General features: G+C 44.9%; 1 protein-coding gene across 1 annotated transcript in view; it reads right to left on the reverse strand.

Annotated features, from left to right (window-relative positions):
- Positions 1-15,570, reverse strand: part of cdc42ep4b (CDC42 effector protein (Rho GTPase binding) 4b) — a 37,233-nt gene extending 21,663 nt beyond the window's left edge. The window contains exon 1 of the mRNA XM_017721855.2: positions 15,440-15,570. The gene's annotated coding sequence lies outside the window, so the exon portion shown is untranslated. The remainder of the gene's footprint in view (positions 1-15,439) is intronic.
- Between the last annotated feature and the right edge of the window lie 6,310 nt (positions 15,571-21,880).

Here is a 21,880-nt window from a genome sequence, read left to right on the forward strand (position 1 = left end):
GATCTGCGAGGGTGTTGGGTTTCGTAAGGCCACATCTGTGGGCTTCACTCCGGCACGCAGCTGGAGGAAAGACAGAAAACTAAAGAATTCCTCTTTTCACCAGCAGCTGGACGGAGAGAGGCCGTCCAGGGACTGTCCAGCTGAAAAGGGAGCTCAAAAGTACAGAATTCAGCCAAATTGTAGGCCTGTTTACATAAACACAGAGGTTTTCCATGTTTGGTGAAAATATGTGAAGCCTGTTTAAAGTGTATACGTGAACAAAACGGGCCGAAACGGCTGGACAAACACCATGACTGACCTCAGCGTGCAACACAGTGATGAACTGTGAATAAACCCAGAACAAATGTTTAGAGCAACACTGTTAAAGCCACAGGTCAATTAAAAGACCACATGCAGTCCATCAGCCAGGTTTAGCTGTAGTTTTAGTTTTAGTTTTAGCACTGGGGCCAAATTCTATCATGATACCACATACTTTTCTGGCTGTATGTGATGGTTATGGTTAGTACTTTAAAATTAGACCCATTAGAGAACCTGTAAACAACAACAACCAGTGCAAAACGTTCTACACTGTAAAAGCAGAGCACAGCACAGCACAGCTGTCTGCTTTACACCCCTTCATGCAAATTATTTGGGTGATTCTACAGAAGTTTTTGTGTCCCTAGCGTTTACAGATATATAACACACACACACACACACACACACAAAATGCTGGGCTTACAATTCATTTCCATTTCAAAATAGAGCAAGTTATTTTAACAGTTGCACCTTCTTGAGCCTCAATTTAGCAATATTGGTTTTTAAAATCAATCATCTAGAACTCCAAGCACCACAGAAGAGCTTGTCCTCAGAGTCATGTGTGAAGGCTGAGGCCGTGTGTTGAAGAAAAAAAAAACATTTTTCTGCAATTTTAACTACAATAATCTATACACGACTATGGAATATACACATTAAGCTCCGAAAATAGTTTACAACCCAGTGCACCTTGGATGTGTTTACACCTGGCTTTTCACACGGCGAAGTGAAATCCGAACATGAGCTGATCTAAAATAAAGAAATAAATAAATAAAAATAATGCATGTTCATGCAAGATCTCACGGTTATCAATAAATATGGACAAAAGCCCAAATTTCAGACACCAAACACGTCTTGGTTGATTGACTATGTTAGCAGTACTTAAAGGCCAACTCTAAACAACGCGAGCTTCCAGCGAAGGGTTTGGCGGAGCTATTAAAGAAGGTGATGACATCGATTTTCTGAGTAACACACTGAGGCCTAACCTGGCGGAACTGGTTTCTCCTGCCGCGACGCAGGTTTCAGGTGTATCAGGGCTCCTGATAGAAGCGCTAAACCGTGTGGCGACACTGAGGAGGATCAGCGTGACAATCCGTCAGTCCAGGAATGTGTCTCTCACCCTCAGACAATGACCGCCTGCTTTGTGCTGGAGCTTTTAAACCTGCATCACCACTACCGGTTTCACACCTTTCAGCAGGCAGATAAAGCATGTAAATTAACAAGCCGGCTCTTAGAGCAACACGGGGCCAGCGTGAACACACAGCGACAAAACACGACGAGAACAAAAACAAAACAGAGTGCAGTCATCACGAAACCAGCCTCGACATGGCAGGAAGCCAGGCTTCAGCTCGGAAACGCCGACCAGTCACTGCCGATTTCATTCAATTAGACTTATTTTTCCCAAGCTATTATTATAAGACTATATATAAGACAGGCTATAGGCCTGGACGGGCAATATGATGACATTTGTAGCTGCTGTGATAAATTGTGCCTCACTTTTCTGAGCGCATCACGGATGTCGTCAGTGCCTAAAGGACACCGAACGGCTGACATCACTATAAAAGGAGCATAATTACACCTGTTTAACTGGATTTAGCGCAATGAACGAAATACTTAATAAAAATAACTGTAATTAGTGATTGGTCGATCCACAGTGTTTCGGTTCCAATCCTATTCTGATGCACAGATTCCAATAAAAGAGCTCTTTTAAGGAGAGACGCTGGACTTGCATGTAAAGACCACGTATCAGTTGTGAAGCTTGTGGCTTTAACATCTAACTGGATGTTCTGGTTCCAGCGGCGCAGTGTGTAGCTGCAGTGGCCACTTCAGGAACAACAAAACAGTGTTTTTTTGCTTTTTTGTTTTACTATACGCTGTGTAACCCAACTTTTACTCAAAAACCATGACTGTTACAACCAACACCATCATCTCCGGTGCATACAGGGATGAGCCCCGCCCCCACTAAGGCTACTCAGACCACATCTCTGCGATGCTCATTCCAGCATACAGACCACTCATCAGACGTGACAAACCAGACCAGAAGCAAGTGAGAACCTGGCCGCCAGGAGCTCTCTCTGCTCTTCAGGGCTGTTTTGAGCACACTGAGTGGGAGATGGTTCAGAAAAGCAACTTCTGGTGACTCCATCAACCTGGAGGAGTATACAGAATCAGTGACTGGATACATCAGCAAGTGCATTGATGATGTTACTGTCTCCAAATTCATCACAACTTACCCAAATCAGAAACCATGGATGACTGCACAGGTGCACGTGCTGCTGAGAACCCATGACAAGGCTTTCAAGTCAGGGGATAAGGTAAGCCTCAGGATAGTTAGAGCCAAGCTTTCCTGGGACATCAGAGAGGCAGTGCACGCCTACTGAAAGAAAATCCATGAACATTTTCAAGACACTACAGACAGGGCAGGGCATCCAGGCCATCACCAACTACAAGTCACCTCCACCTGCTTGTGACTGTGACGACTCCCTTCCAGATGCGCTAAATAACTTCTATGCTGGGTCTAAACAGAGTCAACCCATGAAAAGCCCCAGGACCTGACAGCTTACCGGGCAAAGTGCTCAGAGAAAGTGCTGAACAGCTAGCTGATGTTCTCACAGACATATTCAACATCTCTCTGAGCAGTGCAGGCGTTCCAACATGCTTCAAGTCCACCATCATCATCCCTGTGCTGAAGAAGTCTCCAGTGTCCTGACTCAATGACTAGATTAAGATTAAGTGACCCTTATTAGTCCCACAACGGGGAAATTCACCTCCGCATTTAACCCATCCGTGAAGTGAACCACCACATACACACTAGTGAGCACACACACACTAGGGGGCAGTGAGCACACTTGCCCGGAGCGGTGGGCAGCCCAATCCGCAGCGCCCAGACAAGTTGGGAGTTAGGCGTCTTGCTCAAGGACACCTCAGTCATGTGCTGTCAGCTCTGGGGATCGAACCGGCGACCTTCCAGTCACGAGGCAGGATCCCTAACCTCCAGCCCATGACTGCCCCAGTCCCGTTGCACTCACTCCTATCATCATGAAGTGTTTCGAGAGGCTTGTCATGAGGCACATGAAAGACCAGCTCCACCCCTCACTGGACCCACTTCAATTTGCATATCACCCAAACCGCTCAACAGACAATGCCATCTCCACCACACTCCACCTGGCTCTCACCCACCTGGACAATAAAGACACCTACGTCAGAATGCTGCTCAGAGACTTCAGTTCAGCTTCAACACCATCATCCCTCAGCAGCTGATTGGAAAACTAAGTCTGCTGGGCCTGAACACTTCCCTCTGTAACTGGATCCTGGATGTCCTATCTGAGAGACCTCAGTTAGTCAGGATTGGAAATAACTTCTCCTGAACCACCACACTGAGCACCGGTGTCCCTCAGGGCTGTATGCTCAGTCCACTGCTGTTCACCCTACTGACTCACGACTGCACTGCAAAGTACAGCTCAAATCACATCACCAAGTTTGCTGTTGACACGACTGTGATGGGTCTGATCAGCAAGAACGACGAGTCAGTGTACAGAGAGGAGGTGCAACGGCTAACAGACTGGTGTGGAGCCAACAGCCTGTCTCTGAACGTGGACAAAACTAAGGAGATGGTTGTTGACTTCAGAAGAGTGAGAGGTGACCACCCTCCCACTGAACATCACTGGCTTTGCTGTGGACATCGTCAGGAGTACAAAGTTCCTCTGTGTCCACATCACAGAGAACCTCACCTGGTCCCTCAACACCAACTCCACAGCCACAAGAGCCCAGCAGCGCCTCTACCACCTGCGGAGACTGAAGAAGGCTCTTCTCCCCCCTCCCATCCTCACCATGTTCTACAGGGGATCTGTGGAGAGCATCCTGAGCAGCTGCATCATTACCTGGTGTACATTATATTACGGCAGGTTCATGGCGCAAACTACTATGCCAATACTGGTTCTTTTTTTAATGAAAATCAGATCTCAGAAAAACTAAATATCTAGTTACATATTGACATATTAATACAGACATATATACACAAAAATGACAAGTATTGTGTGTCGTGAAAATGTCTTCAAGTACCTGGATGTTATATTTTGTCAAAATGAATTCTAGAAATCCTGCTTTCATTAATCAATGCAGGAAACTCGCTCAATCACTCGATGTTAAAGTGTCACGTTCTCATCTCTAGTAAAGAAGAAGGCTTTAGTGACAGAAGCTGAGGTAATGCTAAAGCCAACACTGGAGTCTACAGAACTGGAGTCTATCCCAGCAGTCACTGGGCGGAAGTCTGGATACCCCCTGCACAGTCCATCGCAGGGTAGAGCCTTTTACACTAAACAACTAAAAACAATACAAAGAATTACAGCCAGACACTTCGACAAAAATCGGTATCATGAAAAACTGTCACAAAATGTTACAGTATGCTTTTCTGAGCATGTTGAGGACATCAAGGTTTCTTCAAGCGTTCTTAAGTAAAGACAATGCTTCTGCACAGAACCATGAACACTCAAAAAACCCTTGACATGCTCAAGTAATTCTTTGCATGCTGAAATTGTTCTTCAAAAAAGGTTCTATGACCACGACCCTTATCGTTACTAAAGAACCTTTGAAGAACCATCTTCTTGAAGGCCTCAACATACTTCTTGTGGAGACGACATTCGCCTGGTTCCAGCGAACAATGTGACGTAACTGCAGAGGAAAAGAACAACCACAGACGTGGTGCAGGCTTCATTCGCCATGACGCGCACATGGCAGCTGGGCGAACTCTGTGCACAAAGACGTGACAAAGCCTCTGATTGGTCCATAAAAAAGAGGCGTGCCATTAAACAAAGATGGGCAACTCGGGCAGACACAGTAATATTTCACTGTAAAACACGCATTTGTTAAATATACAATGAATACCTCAAATGCAAGATGTTAAGTCTATTATTCAGTAATACTAACTAGTATTGAGCACCAAAACATATAGGTTATCTTATATTTAGGTTCACAAGAGGACTGAAGCTGGCTTTCTATTCACCAGCTTATTGGCCGAATTGTCCCGTTCCACCTTAAATGGTGGCAGTATTCTGTACTCCAATGTCGGCATATTTAGAACTGTGAAGGAATCGTTTTCCAGCAGTCATGAAGCTTATCATAAAACGCCATCGCGTCACGTGGAGCATCCGCGACAGGCAACACTAAACCGCAGAAAGTATGCGAGTTAGTAAGCAGGCAAAGGCACTTTCAGCTTCGCACAACCCTCAAGAATTTCGTTGAGGTCTTAAGAGTGTACTTGAAAAACGTCAAAGTATTAGGATATTAATATTTATCTTTACAGAGAATGTTTTAATCACCAATCAACAATGTGGCACTGCAGTCCTGTTCAATCTGATTGGATCAGGAGACAAACTAAGAACAACAAATTACAAAACATCATATTAAAATAATTTTTCTGGAAGTTTCTGAGTTTCTGGAACATTCTGACTTGCTGCTGCCGCCGTTCTCACTGCAGGTTTGATTTGAGTAGCTTTTCCTTTGCTTTGTGAAGGAAGTAGCGCATACACACGATTGTGATTGGCTGAGACGCATCCACCAAATTGGAATATTTGTGATTCATTACGTCAAAATAATTGTTAGATTACTCAATTACCAATATAACTGATGGGCGATAGGAGGGGTGGGCAATATAGGAAAATATCATGATACTTCAAGACCTTCTCAAAATACATAATATGCGTCACTGTATTTAGTTTAAGATAAAATAAGAACAAACTAATTAGAATCTGTAGGGCCACATATGATAAAATGCTACAATTATAATAAATAGAATAATAAATAAATATATAAATATAATTCAAAAATAATCACAATGTTTCACAAACTGCACTAAATCCAATGAAACAGGCCGAATTACACTCACTTTGTAATGAAACCTGCAGCCAGTCTTTGTTCTTTAAGTACTGACGATATCCACGATATTCTCAGAAAAGCATATTGTGACATGCATCATCACAATAGCTATAACATATCGTCATACTGCCCGTCCCTCAATGACAGCCCTGCTGAGAAGCCTCCGCTGCGTCTCTGAATGCAGGACCTGGTTCAGTTCCAGCTGAACACATGGGTCACCCAGCTGACACAGCAGTTTCTCCGAACTCCATGAGGAACTCTGAGGGAGACGGATTCCAGACCTCCTCCACTGCAGCAGATCCGTGCTCGGGTTCAGCGAGGTGAGGAGACGCTCCGAAAATATTGACTCTTGGCGAGAGACCAGCAGGACGTTTGAACACCCCTCCAGCTGCTTCACCAAAAACAGCCTGAAAGAAGAACCCAGCTCGAAGTCTAAGTTCTAGGCCATTCTGGGCCTTTATGCAGAACATCACTGCTGTCATAACAAAACACCATTTCTCAGAATCTATATCTTCACAGGAGAAGAGGAAAAAAAGAACGTTCTTAACAGTCCACAGCCTACATTTCACTGCTATGAGCTCCTCTATTAATGATTCATTTTTATATCACCATTTTTCATTCTCTCTATCTCTTACAATCAAACAGGGTGTTACTGTACCTTTAAGGCTGATTCATGTAAATGAGCTCTGTTCTCATTGACTTGTATCTTACCTAATTCAAAAAGCAGGTTGAAACATTCATGTCTTCAGCATGAGCTGTAGGCTGAATGGGCGGGGCTAAACAGCCGTAGGCTGAATGGGCGGGGCTAAACAGCCGTAGGCTGAATGGGCGGGGCTAAATTGCCATAGGCTGAATGGGCGGGGCTAAACCGCCGTAGGCTCAGTGGCCGGGGCTAAACCGCCGTAGGCTCAGTGGCCGGGGCTAAACCGCCGTAGGCTCAGTGGCCGGGGCTAAACCGCCGTAGGCTCAGTGGCCGGGGCTAAACCGCCGTAGGCTCAGTGGCCGGGGCTAAACCGCCGTAGGCTCAGTGGCCGGGGCTAAACCGCCGTAGGCTCAGTGGCCGGGGCTAAACCGCCGTAGGCTCAGTGGCCGGGGCTAAACCGCCGTAGGCTGAGTGGCCGGGGCTAAACCGCCGTAGGCTGAGTGGCCGGGGCTAAACCGCCGTAGGCTGAGTGGCCGGGGCTAAACCGCCGTAGGCTCAGTGGCCGGGGCTAAACCGCCGTAGGCTGAGTGGCCGGGGCTAAACTGCTACAGGTTGAATGGGTGGGGCTAAACTGCTACAGGTTGAATGGGTGGGGTTAAACTGCTGTAGCCTGAATGGGCGGGGCTGAAGGGCTGCAGTAGAGGGACTGTGTGTGCTGTGGAGAGCATGGTAAGTCTTATTTACATCCTACATCAAACTCAAAGCTCAAAGAAGTGAAGAAAAGTATTTATGATGTGGTTGTGATACGGTGAACTCTGAGGTTCTCTTATAGCGGCAATGATAAACAGGTTTGATTGACAGGTTTTTGTGCAGGTTTACAAACAAAAAGCTCTGACGAATTTTCCCTTCTTTTGCAACAGTCGAAGTCATGCGCGACTGTAATGTCTGGACGTCTCCTCGTCCGTTAACCAGCAGACATTTTAGACGTTTAATTAAGCGTCGTAAACTGCTGAGTCGCGGGAAAAGTTAGTTTATAACGTCTGACATGTTCAACACCCATCAAAGCTGCTGTGAATGTGTTCAGCTAAACAGCAGCCTGGACCTGTTTACAAACACGGCTGAAAACACGGCGACTTCAAACAAACCAGAGGTTTCAGAGAGAACCAGAGCTCTGTGATCACGGCCCAGGGTCTAGAGGTCACTTAGACCAGTGCCTGACCTCTGACTTGTGGGAGGTACCACAAACGCTTTTGCTCCCTTTGAGAATCACAAAAGGTTGTAGTTTCTGAAAGAGGGACGCGCACAAGAACCGGAGAACTCAGGTAACCGTTCTAGATGTCAGTACTCAAAAACTGAAATCACAGACAATCACAGAAAATATACAGAACACATAAAACACACGGCATAATAAAGCGTTCTTAGCATGGTGTAATTAATAAATTAACTCTGCTCTAAAGCCAGCTGCTGCACCGGTCAGCTCTAAAGCCAGCTGCTGCACCGGTCAGCTCTAGAGCCAGCTGCTGCACCGGTCAGCTCTAAAGCCAGCTGCTGCACCGGTCAGCTCTAGAGCCAGCTGCTGCACCGGTCAGCTCTAGAGCCAGCTGCTGCACCGGTCAGCTCTAGAGCCAGCTGCTGCACCGGTCAGCTCTAAAGCCAGCTGCTGCACCGGTCAGCTCTAGAGCCAGCTGCTGCACCGGTCAGCTCTAGAGCCAGCTGCTGCACCGGTCAGCTCTAGAGCCAGCTGCTGCACCGGTCAGCTCTAACATTAGCTGCTGCACCGGTCAGCTCTAACATTAGCTGCTGCACCGGTCAGCTCTAAAGCCAGCTGCTGCACCGGTCAGCTCTAGAGACAGCTGCTGTACCGGTCAGCTCTAAAGCCAGCTACTGTACCGGTCAGCTCTAGAGCCAGCTGCTGCACCAGTCAGCTCTAGAGCCAGCTGCTGCACCGGTCAGCTCTAGAGCCAGCTGCTGCACCGGTCCGCTCTAACATTAGCTGCTGCACCGGTCAGCTCTAGAGCCAGCTGCTGTACCGGTCAGCTCTAGAGCCAGCTGCTGTACCGGTCAGCTCTAACGTTAGCTGCTGCACCGGTCAGCTCTAGAGCCAGCTGCTGCACCGGTCAGCTCTAGAGCCAGCCGCTGTATCGGTCAGCTCTAAAACTTGCGTTCTCATTAGCTTAGCCTCCATCGAGCACAGTGAAACACTTCCCTCAGTTATTTGAATAATATTCAAATATGAATTTGAATAATAAGACAAACGTTCAGTTTGAGCTTCTGAATGTCCTCCTGTTTTTTTATTAGCACGCGAAATGAAAGTTACGAGTACATTCGTCCTTCGTTTCAGCCACAGCTCTCTTTCCGTGTCCTTCATACAGTTAAACAAATCTGTCCATGAGCTCCAACAGATCTCCTCAAATATGAAAATGAGTCCGAAAGCATTCCTGAGCCGATCACGTCGTTTCCCACTGGCATCTACTGTTCCATCTCCAGCTCGCGGTCAGTTCCGTCACGTGTGCCCGAGAGAAACGCTGTTTACTGAGGAATGAAACACACGCCGCTGTAAAAGAGCCGCCTGTGACGAGAACCAGCTGAGTCCCCACTGCGACAAAGCTGAGAGCACTGCGAGATCAGCCCCTGTTAATGCAGATCTGTGCAGCGTTATTGATGAATCAGACTTTATTAAATCAGCGACAAACTGCGTCTTTAAGGTTGGTACAGCCCTGCGCCGGGGCGGCCGCTCGCTCAGCGGGTTTTGCATAACCAGCCGTGACATTTCACTAACCGCAGTGAGCAGGAACGTCCAGAATGTCCAGACAATGACAACACGAAGATGAACCTGCAGGCTAAAGTAAGCCTACACGCACATTTTAGTCTCTTAACAACAGATTTACTGTTGAAATAAGTGACCTGGCTGCCTTGAATCTGAGATTTGATTACATTCCAAACAAAAACTTACTTTCATAACTTGCCAAACAGAGGATCCCTTGAGAAACCGCTAAGGCAGCCAGGTGACGTTCACACTGAACACTTTCACAGTGCAGAGAGGGTTAATTATAAAACTGTATTATAAGGTTATATACACTTCCATATGCACTGTTCCTGATCGGGAACAGCTGCAGGCCCAGAGTCCAGGAAACACCCACACAGCATTACAGAAGTGTTTATACGTTGTAATCAAAACATGCTGACCAAAAAAACAATACAAAAATGATATGAATCAGCACTCTCGGCAGCAGCGTCGCACTCCGGCGAGCAAGTACGGATCTCCAGGAAAACGGACGATCATTCATCGGAAAGCAGAAAACAGAAAACTGCCCAGAATCCTCAACAGCTGAATCGACTCTCAGCTGTGTGAGGGTCAGCGAGTCTCTTCACCTTCAGTCCAGCCTCCGTTCTTCTCAGGAGACTCACTTTCAGTTCTGAATCTGCAGACACGCCTCCAAAGCTCAGTCTTAGAAGCTGGTTGATCATTTTCTGACGCAATCAAACACATTCAGTGATGTTGAGGTCTGGACTCTGAGGTGGTCAGCCAGGTTTTGCGGGTGGTTGTTAGGATGTTCTCCTATGTTCTCTGTAGGTCCACACGCCTAAAAAGATCGCCAGGGGCTCTTTAGTAAAGACAACGGTTCTACACACTGTTAGAAATAAAGGTTCTGTTCTGGTACGTTTTTCCCATTCATCGAGGTACAAACAGTGTAAAGGTTCCCTCAAAGGTTCTACAGCGGTTTTAAGGTCCAGTCATGACCCTTAAATCAGTTTTTCCAGGTGAAAAGTTCGGATTTGTACATTTTCATAACCGAATGTTTTAAACAGAGCAGTAGAATAAAAGCCTGGAGGTGAGGCGGGGTGTGTGGAGTCAGTACAGCTTAGAACAGATCATTTCACTGGATTATGGTTCAGTTATGTTCCCTGACTAAAGGTACTAAGACGGAGCCTTGAGGGAACCACCCCAGTGACAGGAGGGCCACTGACCCAGTGACAGTTTCAGACTTTTATTTCTGAGAGTGTGTAGAACCATGAACACTCAAATAACCCCTTGCATGCTGAAATGGTTCTTCAGATTGATGGAGCCGGTTCTATATGGCAACAAAAATGGTTCTTCTATTATATACAAGCTTGATACTGTGACAACAGCAGAACACAAAAACCCATTTTTTAAAAGGTTCTATCTAAAACTATGTACAGCACATTCTTCAATCTGGAGAACCCCTTCACAATGCAAAGAACCCTCTAATTACGCAAGTGATTGAGTGTTCACAGAACCAATTTCTTTAGTAAAGAACCCTTGAGGAACCATCATTTTTTGAGAAGTCCTGTTTTTTCACTTTGACTTTCTCATTCATTCAGTAAGTAGATTATCTTCTATTTAATCTCCTCAGAAACATGAACAATGAATAAATTGTACTTACTGGCTGTTTTGAATAGAAATGAAATAAAGTACAGTGTGTGTGTGTGTGTGTGTGTTGTGGGGGGTGTACATGCATGTTGAGGTCATTTCTATAATCGCCTAATCTCGATTGTTTTCCACAGTCGTGAACAGAACGAGAACTGGACATGTTCTTTATCAGTCGGGTCTAGATAAATCGCTCCTAAAGCACAGCCAGTACAGCGGTCAGTCATCTGTCCTCAACAGCCACTGACCTCGGCCTGAGCGGAGGGTTGACAGACAACGCTGCCATTCATAACACTGAAAGCATACAAGCCTGGACACCAGAGGTGAAGGTCCAGTGTCCAAGAGCGATAGCTCAGCATGGAGACTGTTTATCCACTCAGAAAGTCACAGATCTCACTGAAAAAGCTTCTTCTGGCCTTCAGGCAAAGAAACTCGCTCTTCAGCCGAGTTAGCTTAGCTTTACAGCTCTGCACTGTTACCACTGTATCACTAGCATAACTCTGATATTATAAGGCCCAGCACAGTAACAAATACACACACACACACACACACACATTTATACACCAGTTAGCTGTTATCTGCCACAAACAGAAAACGGACACTGTTAAGATCACATGTGACCAACAGCCGATTTGGTCCGACTCTGAAGACGAGACGACACTAAATTCCCAAACTGTCGTCACCACTGAGCAGCTTTTCAGTCGGCAGCTGAGACAGAAGAACAGCTGAACAACCTGGAATCAGCCAGAAATGAACCCAACACCATTCGCCAAACTAAACGGGCTGTAAGAAGTTTTACAGACCAGCTGGAACAAAACAACATTAATACTGATCTGGAGAAACTGACCAAACTGAGCTGAACCTGATATTGGGTCAGTTTTATGGCTCAGTCTGTACTTCAGAAGGCGGGGCTTACAGCAGACTGTGCAGCGAGTGGGCGGAGCTCGTTACTCTGATATATATATATAATATAATTTTACATTTTACGGCATTTGGCTGACGCTCTTATCCAGAGCGACTTACAATTTGACCATTTTATATTGGCAGGCCAAGGCAGTGTTAGGAGTCTTGCCCAAGGACCCTTATTGGTATAATGTAGGGTGTTTGCCCAGGTGGGGGATTGAATCCCAGTCTACAGTGTAGAAGGCAGAGGTGTTACCCACTACACTAACCAACCACTATCCCAAACACTAATATCAACAGAGAAAAAAGAATCAGTAGTGCTACATTAAAAAAAACTACCAAAAACTGTGATCACAAATTTTGAATAAGTATTTGTCATCAAATAGGGTTAGTCTTTACAGTGGTGGTGATGGGAACCAGACGTCGCCATGACTACAACACAGATATAGACACTTTATTTAGAATCCAGAACCACCAGAGAACCTACACGAGTCTTCTGACCTTATATGGAATGTTGATGATGGAAAACAGTGGAAAATCTGGAATAATTAGTTTTCTTTGGGGACTATTTTGCCGCACAGCGCCCTGCATGTCTCCCTCCACCATGAGTGGAGTTGAAGTTCTCTAAACTCTCATAAAACAGCGTCTCAGTCATCAGGCAGTGAATTCAGAACCAGTTCATGTAGGAACTTTCTGTGAGGGGCTTTTAGAGGGGGACGTCTGGTTCCCATCACCACCACTGTGAGCAGCTCTGACTCGGTAAGTTTCTCTAAAGCAGCCACTCCGAACGACTCTGTTCACATCTTAACCATTAATTATGGAGGGAATTCGGGAAAGTGGATAAAATTAATTTGTTTCTGTTATGAGGTTTCAGGCCTCCTGCCCAATGAGTGCTGGGATGGGCTCCAGCTCCCCAGTGACCCAGGAGGATAAGCGGCTTAGAACGTGTGCGTGTGTGCGCGTGTGTGTGTGTTATTAGGGCTTGTTTGTCATCCATGTTTTTCATAGGAAGTTTTGTAGGAACAAAGGAACATTTATTTTAATCAATTTACCTGCATAAAAACTGGCATATGAACAAGAAACCATCAGAAATGTTGGTTCATTTAAATACAAAACAATCCAATAAATAATCAATTTATTGCTGGAATGTTGCAGATATCGATAAATCTGCAAGATCTGAATATTGATTGATACCTGATCAGTCAGGCCTTTCTGCTCACGAGCCGTAAGTGTTAACCTGTGAAAACTAAACCGCCTGTAGTTACGCCACTGCTTGTTATTGATTAGTGGTTGCCCTATAACGGCCTTCTGATTGATTAATTGATCAAGACTCACCACATCACTGCTCACTGCACTCAAAGCGTTGGGCAACATGACAATATTTGTTGTTACTGTGATAAATTATGTAGCAATATGGCCCAATTTTGAATAAGAATATTGTGGATGTGTTTGATTTCAAACATATCAGAGCATCATTATGCCTGTCTAACGTCTTAAACTCCTTGAGACCACCGGTGGCTCCAAAATGCACTTGGTCATGTTCTTCATAACGTTCATATTCCATAAGCTCCATTCAGAAGCTGGGCGTCGTGTGAGGCTGTAGCTCTTCTCTCCAGTCTAATAGACGGTGACGTCATTTTAAACCCTTATAATAAAAGAAGCTGAACTTTGTTTTTCTACTGAAAGTCGACCCGTTTTTCCCCAAATCTGGGCTCTAAACTATAAACAGACGGCGTCTCTTCACTGATCTGCTCTGGAAACATCACTTTTAGAAAACAACACAAAGAGCGGCGGAGATTTTTGGCTTTCAGCAGTGAATTGTAAGCATATAGTGATGTGTGGAGATCATAAAACACACGTTCTGTTCATTTGAGGGGCTTTTATAGTCATTCATTCATTCATTCAATCATTTTCTATGCCACTTCGCCCTCAGGGTCGATACACCCTGGACAGGTCGCCAGTCCATCGCAGGGCAGACAGACATACACAATCTCTCACACACACAGGGGCAATTGAGCATGTCCCATTGGCCTGACTGCATGTCTTTGGACTGTGGGAGGAAACCAGAGAACCTGGAGGAAACCCACGCAGACATGGGGAGAACATGCAAACTCCACACAGAGAGGACCCCTGTCACCCGGCTGGGGAATCGAACCCAGGCCCTCCTCGCTGTGAGTGGACAGCCGCCAGGAGCGCTGTTCTGGAGATATGAGGTTTTGCTCTGACACTTTATTTCCACAATAACAATAAAACGGCAAAACTATGTGTGTTAAAAATGAATAAAGAGGCCAGGAAGCCACCACAGGACCTCCCTTCAGCACTGCGGTGTCATGTTTTTCTACCACCATCATCATCATCATCATCATCATCATCATCAGTAGTAGTAGTAGTAGCAGCAGTAGTGTAATTGTGCCATACTGCAGTAACCACATTACTGAGCCAAAAACAGCATAAAGAGTGAAGCACACCATCATCACGCAGCTAAAGAAGTGAAAGGCTCCTTTCAGCCACTTTAAAGAAAAGCCATAATAACGAGAAACTGTCTTAACGAGAAAATAACTTTTTTAGCTTTTTCATTTTTAATTATTCCATTATATTTTCTCGTTATATTAAAAGCCATTTAGTCGGACTTTTTCTAGCAATTCTCTGACTAATGAAGTGTAACGCCAGAGTAAATTAATGCACTTATTCGTGTATTTAGTCTATTTTTAAGCCTTTTATTTAAAGACTTTTTTTCCTGCTAAATTATTTATTCCCTTATTTATTTACTGTGCGCTGTTTATTGTTATGACTCACTAAATGACTGTAATTTTGTTTGTTTATCCGTCAGTGGAGAGAAAACAGGCTTCACCACTTTAACCCGCGGTAAATAAATAAAGTAAATAAAGTGACGCCACCGAGCTGGGCAGGCAGCGCGAACCCAGCGCGAGGCGAAAAAAACAAAAAAAAACTGCGCGCGCTGCAGTTCACATTGTCACGTACGCGCACACGCACACGCACAGACCCAACACACCCAGAGCTCGAGCCTGAGCTCAGCTCTTACCTGCTCGCCAACTTCTCAGTCGGAATTCTTCCGGTCCACCTTAAATGGTGCGGCAGTTACATTCTGGCGCCTGAGGCGGTACAATAACTGCTGCATCATTTAAGGTGGAACGGAAAGTTCGAATTCAGAAGCTGGTGAGTAAGAAGCCCAACTTCAGCCTCGTCCCAAACCGAGTCTCTCTCACTCTCACACTCACACACACACACACACACACACACACACACACACACACAAGCCCATCAGAACACACGCGCTCTCTCTAAACAAATAAAGCCCATGAGCTCGCGCCACTTACCTGAGCGTTCCTTCAGCTTCAGGTTTTGAAACACGCAACGAGCACAAAGAGAGAGAGAGAGAGAGGGAGGGAGGGAGACTGAGAGCACGCCTGTGTCTGGGAGTGAGTGTGTGAGTGTGTGTGAACTCCAGACTCTCACTGTCTGAGGGTGTGTGTGTGAGTGTCACCTTTAGCTCCGCCTACTTCTCCCCGCGCCCCCACCTCCTCTTAAAGGGCCAGAGTCCCATTGACTGCCACTCAAATCCCCGTCACCGAGGCCTTGTCCGCACCTGCACGGTTTTTTTAAGCACAGCTGTTTCTACACGTTTTGGCATTTTGTGCACACGCAAACTGCGTTTTAGATCAGTATAAGCCAGAGCCCGGGCTGGCCTCGTCCTTTTCCCCTGATATCAAAAACTTGACTGCAAAACAGCAGAATGAAGGGGAGGGAATGGAGCTAAATAGCTGAAAACTAAAGGTTAAAACAGTTTATAATTTATATCATGTAACAAGTAAAGAAAACTCACCGGTTTGTTTCTTTTTTTCTACAACAAATGGGTTTCAGGCAGCAGGACGCTAACATTACTGCTACTGAGAGCTGATTGGTTAGTGTTACTGCTACTGAGAGCTGATTGTTTAGTGTTACTGCTACTGAGAGCTGATTGGTTAGTGTTACTGCTACTGAGAGCTGATTGGTTAACATCACTGCTTTCCAAACCCACTGCAGCAGCTTTAGCAGGCGTTTCACACGAGTCTCCAATGTGGACTAAATGAAGAATGAAGGCTTTGTGGCGTGATGGTCAGTCCATAGTGGTTATATTGGATATACACACTCAGGACACACAAATCCCCCAGTTCCACATGGTGAGAGGCACATGTGTATCTCAGCCCCTCTTCATAGGCTCATAAGTCTTGTAGGATCTCGTGATAAGATGGAACGGAAAGGGTGGCTGTACAGATTCAGGAAGGCTTTTAACTGGATTTCTGAGGTGGATCATCACAAAGAGACAGACGCAGATATAGAAACAGAGAATTTGATGAGTTTGTGGACCCCAGCGGGTTAAAAACCTTGTCGCGGTGATTAAAGACCCTCTAGATGCTAGAGCAACACACAGCAGAGCACAACACTGAAACATAGCAGGGCTCATGGTGGATTTCTGTACTTTTATTTAGAAAATGAATTCGTTTGTGTTCCCTCAGTTTAACTTCGGTTGTCGCACATTCAGAGTTTAGACAGTTTAGCGCTGGAACACTGCAGAGCAGAGTTAGCACTGGCTTCAGTGAACCAAAACATTTTCACATGGTCTAATGAAGAATATACACACATCATGTCTCAACACAGCTCAGTGTACCACACACATACACACCCGCGGTCTGACAGGTTAGCGCAGGAAGCGAATGCTGATAACAGCAGTGTAGATGCTGCACCATCCCGGATGAGCCCTGGATTGGGGGAGTCGTGGGCTGGAGGTTAGGGAACCAGCCTTGTGACCGGAAGGTTGCTGGTTCGATCCCCAGGGCCGACAGTCCATGACTGAGGTGTCCTTGAGCAAGACACCTAACCCCCAACTGCTCCCCGGGTGCCGTGGATAGGGCTGCCCACCGCTCTGGGCAAGTGTGCTCACTGCCCCCTAGTGTGTGTGTTCACTAGTGTGTATGTGGTGTTTCACTTCACGGATGGGTTAAATGTGGAGGTGGAATTTCCCCGTTTGTGGGATAAAAAAGTATCACTTAACTTAAATCACACATGAACAAGCCAAACACACACTCCAGTTCAAAAATCAAGCAGTGATTTTTTTCACAAAACATTTTTCAATTAATTTCCTACAGCAGTTTAGTCCCACCCATTCAGCCTACAGCAGTTTAGCCCCGCCCACTCAGCCTACAGCAGTTTAGCTCTGCCCATTCAGCCTACAGCAGTTTAGCCCCACCCATTCAGCCTACATCGGTTTTGCCCCACCCACTCAGCCTACAGCAGTTTAGCCCCACCCATCCAGCCTACAGCAGTTTAACCCCACCCATTCATTTTACAGCTGATTAACCCCACCCATTCATCTTATAGCAGTTTAGCCCCACCTCATTTACATAAATTACATAAATTGTAAAAGATAAAGAAAGGTTGGAAAATCTTTGTTTATGATCAAATAAATACACATTATGACTGTTATTGGTACATAAAGGCCTAAAAACACGGCCCTAAAGGAAAAAATAAAAAACAAGAATTACAGGATATGAAAAAATGTATTTTTATAAAACTAGTTTTCTTCCAAACATTTGGCCTTCCAATGTAATTTACTGCTGTAAGAAAAGTTCCCGCATCCATGAAAGTGAACAATGAAAAATAAAGAGCCGAGAAGTTACAGGACGAGTTTTAATCACAGTCACAAACTGGTGAGTCGTTTTAAAGCAGTACCGGCGTCTGGACTTCACCAGCGTCAGCCGAAGCTCACAGACACACACGGAGTAACTCACAGCCGCTCATTTATCACCATCTGGACACATTTACACCTCACACTCCTTCAAAATCATATCACTCTGGTTTTACTCACACGGATCATCTTCACCAGAACAGCACGAAGAGAAAGACTCTGGACTGGACTAGACTAGACTGCACACTCCAAAATGGCTCTTCAAGGGTTCCTTAGTAAAGTGGCTCTAGAACTATGAACACCAAAAGAGCCCTTTTCATATTTAAATGGTTCTCTGCACGGTGAAATGGTTATTCAGCTTGATGGAGAATATGTCATAAATGGTTCTACACGGAACCAAAAAGCATTTGTCTATAGTGATGTCAAGCTTGTACACAATGGTAGAACCCTTTCCCAAAAGTTCTATATAGAACCACATACAGCACATTCTCTGTCAACACTTTGTTCTTAACTTAAACACTTAAAACAGTGTTTTTTCAAGGGTTCCTTGGTAAAGAAATGGTTCTATATATAGAACCAAGAACATTTTGCATGATTCAAGGGTTCTCTGCATCATTAAAGAGTCCTTCAGACTGATGGAAAATGTACTGCAGATGGTTCTACAAAGCACAGCAAGCTTGACATTCTAACAGTAGCAGTAGCAGTGTTATGTAGAACCCTTTTCAAAAAGGTTCCACACACATTCTCGCTCAACGCTCTTAAAAAGACGGATGTTGTATATAGAACCAAGTTCTGCCTGTTGTGAGCTTGTAACAGGTACTATATAGAGCCATTTTCTTTACTAAAGAACCCTGGAAGAACCATCTGAATATGAAGAACATCTCACCCCTGCAGAGAACACTTTAACCCTTCTGCTCTGCTGAACTGTAAGGAACCGTAACGTTCTCTGGTCAAATTGCGAAGAATCTTGTTTGAAAATATATTTTTCTCCATAAACTTGATCTTCAGCTCAGGTCATTTCAATATAATCATCCATCCATCCTCTAAGCCGCTTCTCCGTCAGGGTCGCGGGGGGATGCTGGAGCCTATCCCAGCAGTCATCAGGCGGAAGGCAGGATACACCCTGGACAGGTCGCCAGTCCATCGCAGGGCAGACAGACAGTCACCCACACACTCACGGGCAATTTAGCACGTCCAATTGGCCTGACTGCATGTCTTTGGACTGCGGGAGGAAACCGGAGAACCCGGAGGAAACCCACGCAGACACGGGGAGAACATGCAAACTCCACGCAGAGAGGACCCCGGTCACCCAGCCGGGGAATCGAACCCAGGCCCTCCTCGCTGTGAGGCGACAGCGCTACCCACCACACCACCGTGCCGCCCTTTCAATATAATCAATATTTCATCTAATCAAGTTTTTCATTCATTATTCCTGAATTACATTAAACTGTTTTCTATGCACGGCAGGAATTAGACACTCGACACATGACTGAGGCAAACCAATCGTCTCTTCTGCTCTGGGTCAAACCGATATACTCAACTCAGCAGAGGAAGTTTTACCCTCCAAAAATGCTTAAAAACTATTTTTCCTGTTTTTAAACTTTGAAACAGGTCAAAAATACTAGGTGGGCATATGAAATCATTATAAATCTAGTTAGAATATCTAATATTTCTCATTATGAGGTCGTTTGGGAAGAAGATTGTGAAATGGTCCATCCTCTTCGTTTGTTGGGCAATGCATATTTGCTTATTTCTTTAGAAAATATATGAAGTAAAAAAAACAAAACAGCTAATTAAAAAAGATAATTTCACCACATAAAGTTACAAGCAGTACAAATGGGCAGACGGTCTAATGACGTTCTTACTCGTATCTGAATGAGAAATATTAGATATTAATTATACTGATAGTGTGGAGACATAAATTACTGTCCACTACTAGTTTTAAGTTTATGAGCAGTTAGTATATTTTGAACAGTGTTGTAGTCAAGAGGTATAAATATAGCTCCACTTACTGTATAGCTGCACTCTGTAGTTCTACAGTTACAGACTGTAGTCCATCTGTTTCTCTGATACTCTGTTACCCTGTTCTTCAGTGGTCAGGACCCCCATGGACCCTCACAGAGCAGGTACTATTTGGGTGGTGGGTCATTCTCAGCTCTGCAGTAACACTGACGTGGTGGTGGTGTGTTAGTGTGTGTTGTGCTGGTCTGAGTGGATCAGACACAGCAGTGCTGCTGGAGTTTTTAAACACCTCAGTGTCTCTGCTGGACTGAGAACAGTCCACCAACCAAAAATATCCAGCCAACAGCGTCCTGTGACCACTGATGAAGGACTAAAGGATGACCAACACAAACTGTGCAGCAGCAGTTGAGCTGTCGTCTCTGACTTTACAGCTACAAGATGGACCGATGAGGTAGGAGTGTCTAGTGGAGTGGACAGTGAGTGGACACAGTGTTTAAAAACTCATATATATATATATGTATGTGTGTATATATATACACATACCTATATGCACACATTTGTGTATGTATAATCATAGTTTTAGTCATAGTTCACATTGGAACTGGGAGCAGTGGTGAGGTTATTCTCTGAATCACCAGCTGAGGTTAAACAAACATAAACTACATCCATTAAATATAGTAAAACACAGCAATAATAACGTTATGATTTGCTCTCGGGGGATTTCAGAACCGATAAACATCAACAAACAAGTAACACTCAGTTAAACCATCAGGAAAAAAATCAATCAGATCCAGAACCAATAGACTTTATTTAAACATATACAGCAGTGGTTTCCAGCAAGTGGTCTGTGTGCCCCCAGTGGGCCGTGGTGGTACTGCACCTTTTTCTTGCACAAAGAAAAATACACATTTAACCAAAGGTAATTTTAGATATGACAAATATCGTTGAGTATTTCCAAAAATAAAATCTTGTATTTATATTGAGCTCGATGTATTGATTGTTCTGGCTAGCTAGTTATGTTTATATTTTAAGTGCAAGCAAAACTGAAATGGAGGAAATGCAGCAGTTCTGAGCTTCACCTGCAGGAGAACTGAAAACGTGTGGCTGCAGCGCTGGGCTGTTTGATCAGATAAAGGTTTCCAAAACAACTGTTTACACCGGCTGGTCTCCATAACAGTTTCCAAGCCCACCTCTCCCCGAAGTCGAGACCAGACCGAGACCACTCATTCACGGTCTCCAGACCAGTCTCAGGTACTACAACCCAGGTAATTAACCTCTTGGATCCTCTGAATGTCTCAGTCAAAATTCTGGGCATCCCTGAAAATAAACTTCTCATGATGTTAAACTTTTGTTTATCTGCTTCACCCACAATCAGCTTCTGTGTCTGGTGTTCTTAACTAACTAGAGCTTCAGCACTGCTCTGCCTCAGGGTGGCGCTGTAGAAGACTGGTTCTTCAACAGTTGGTCCTTCATAGCCTAGAAACTGTAACTCTGCTCGGCTGCAGCAAATCTGAAAACCGGAAAACTTTCCCAAGAGTTTGGAGTGAAGAGTGACTCATGTCAAACGATTTAAACTGTATTAAGGCGCCTGGAGGTCTCCCAGCTGTCCTTCAATTTATATTGAAATCTTAAACTCAGTGCTCGGTATCCAGCTGTGTGTGTAGCTGAGGTTCTGCTGATTCCTGATTGAAAGCAGGAAGAGAACCTTCTGATCTCCACATGGTTTATATTAGCGTTTAATGAGCAGAACAAAGAAATATAACGCATTAATTAGTGCTACGTTTGCAGATGTGGCCACAGGAAGGGAAGCTGTTGGCGCTTTAACTGCACTTTATGAATGCTGCTGAGTGGGCGGAGCTCCAGTCCACTGTGGCTGTTACTACAGTAGCTTCTCTGTAATAACTATGGAATAGAGGTTTATAAAGGCTCTGTTGTAACCATCCAAAATATCTCTAGCTTCATCAACGTTATTTCAAAGTGTGAACATCAGTCTGTCTCTCTATTTATCTCCCTCCCTCGCTCTGTCTCTCTGTCTCCTTCTCTCTCTCTGTCTGTCTCTCTCTCTCCTTCTCTCTCTCTGTCTCTCTCTCTGTCCCTCTCTCCATCTGTTTTCTCTATTTCTTTCTTCCCC

This window comes from Pygocentrus nattereri, chromosome 13 (genome assembly GCF_015220715.1).
Source record: "Pygocentrus nattereri isolate fPygNat1 chromosome 13, fPygNat1.pri, whole genome shotgun sequence".
Taxonomy (NCBI): Eukaryota; Metazoa; Chordata; class Actinopteri; order Characiformes; family Serrasalmidae; genus Pygocentrus; species Pygocentrus nattereri.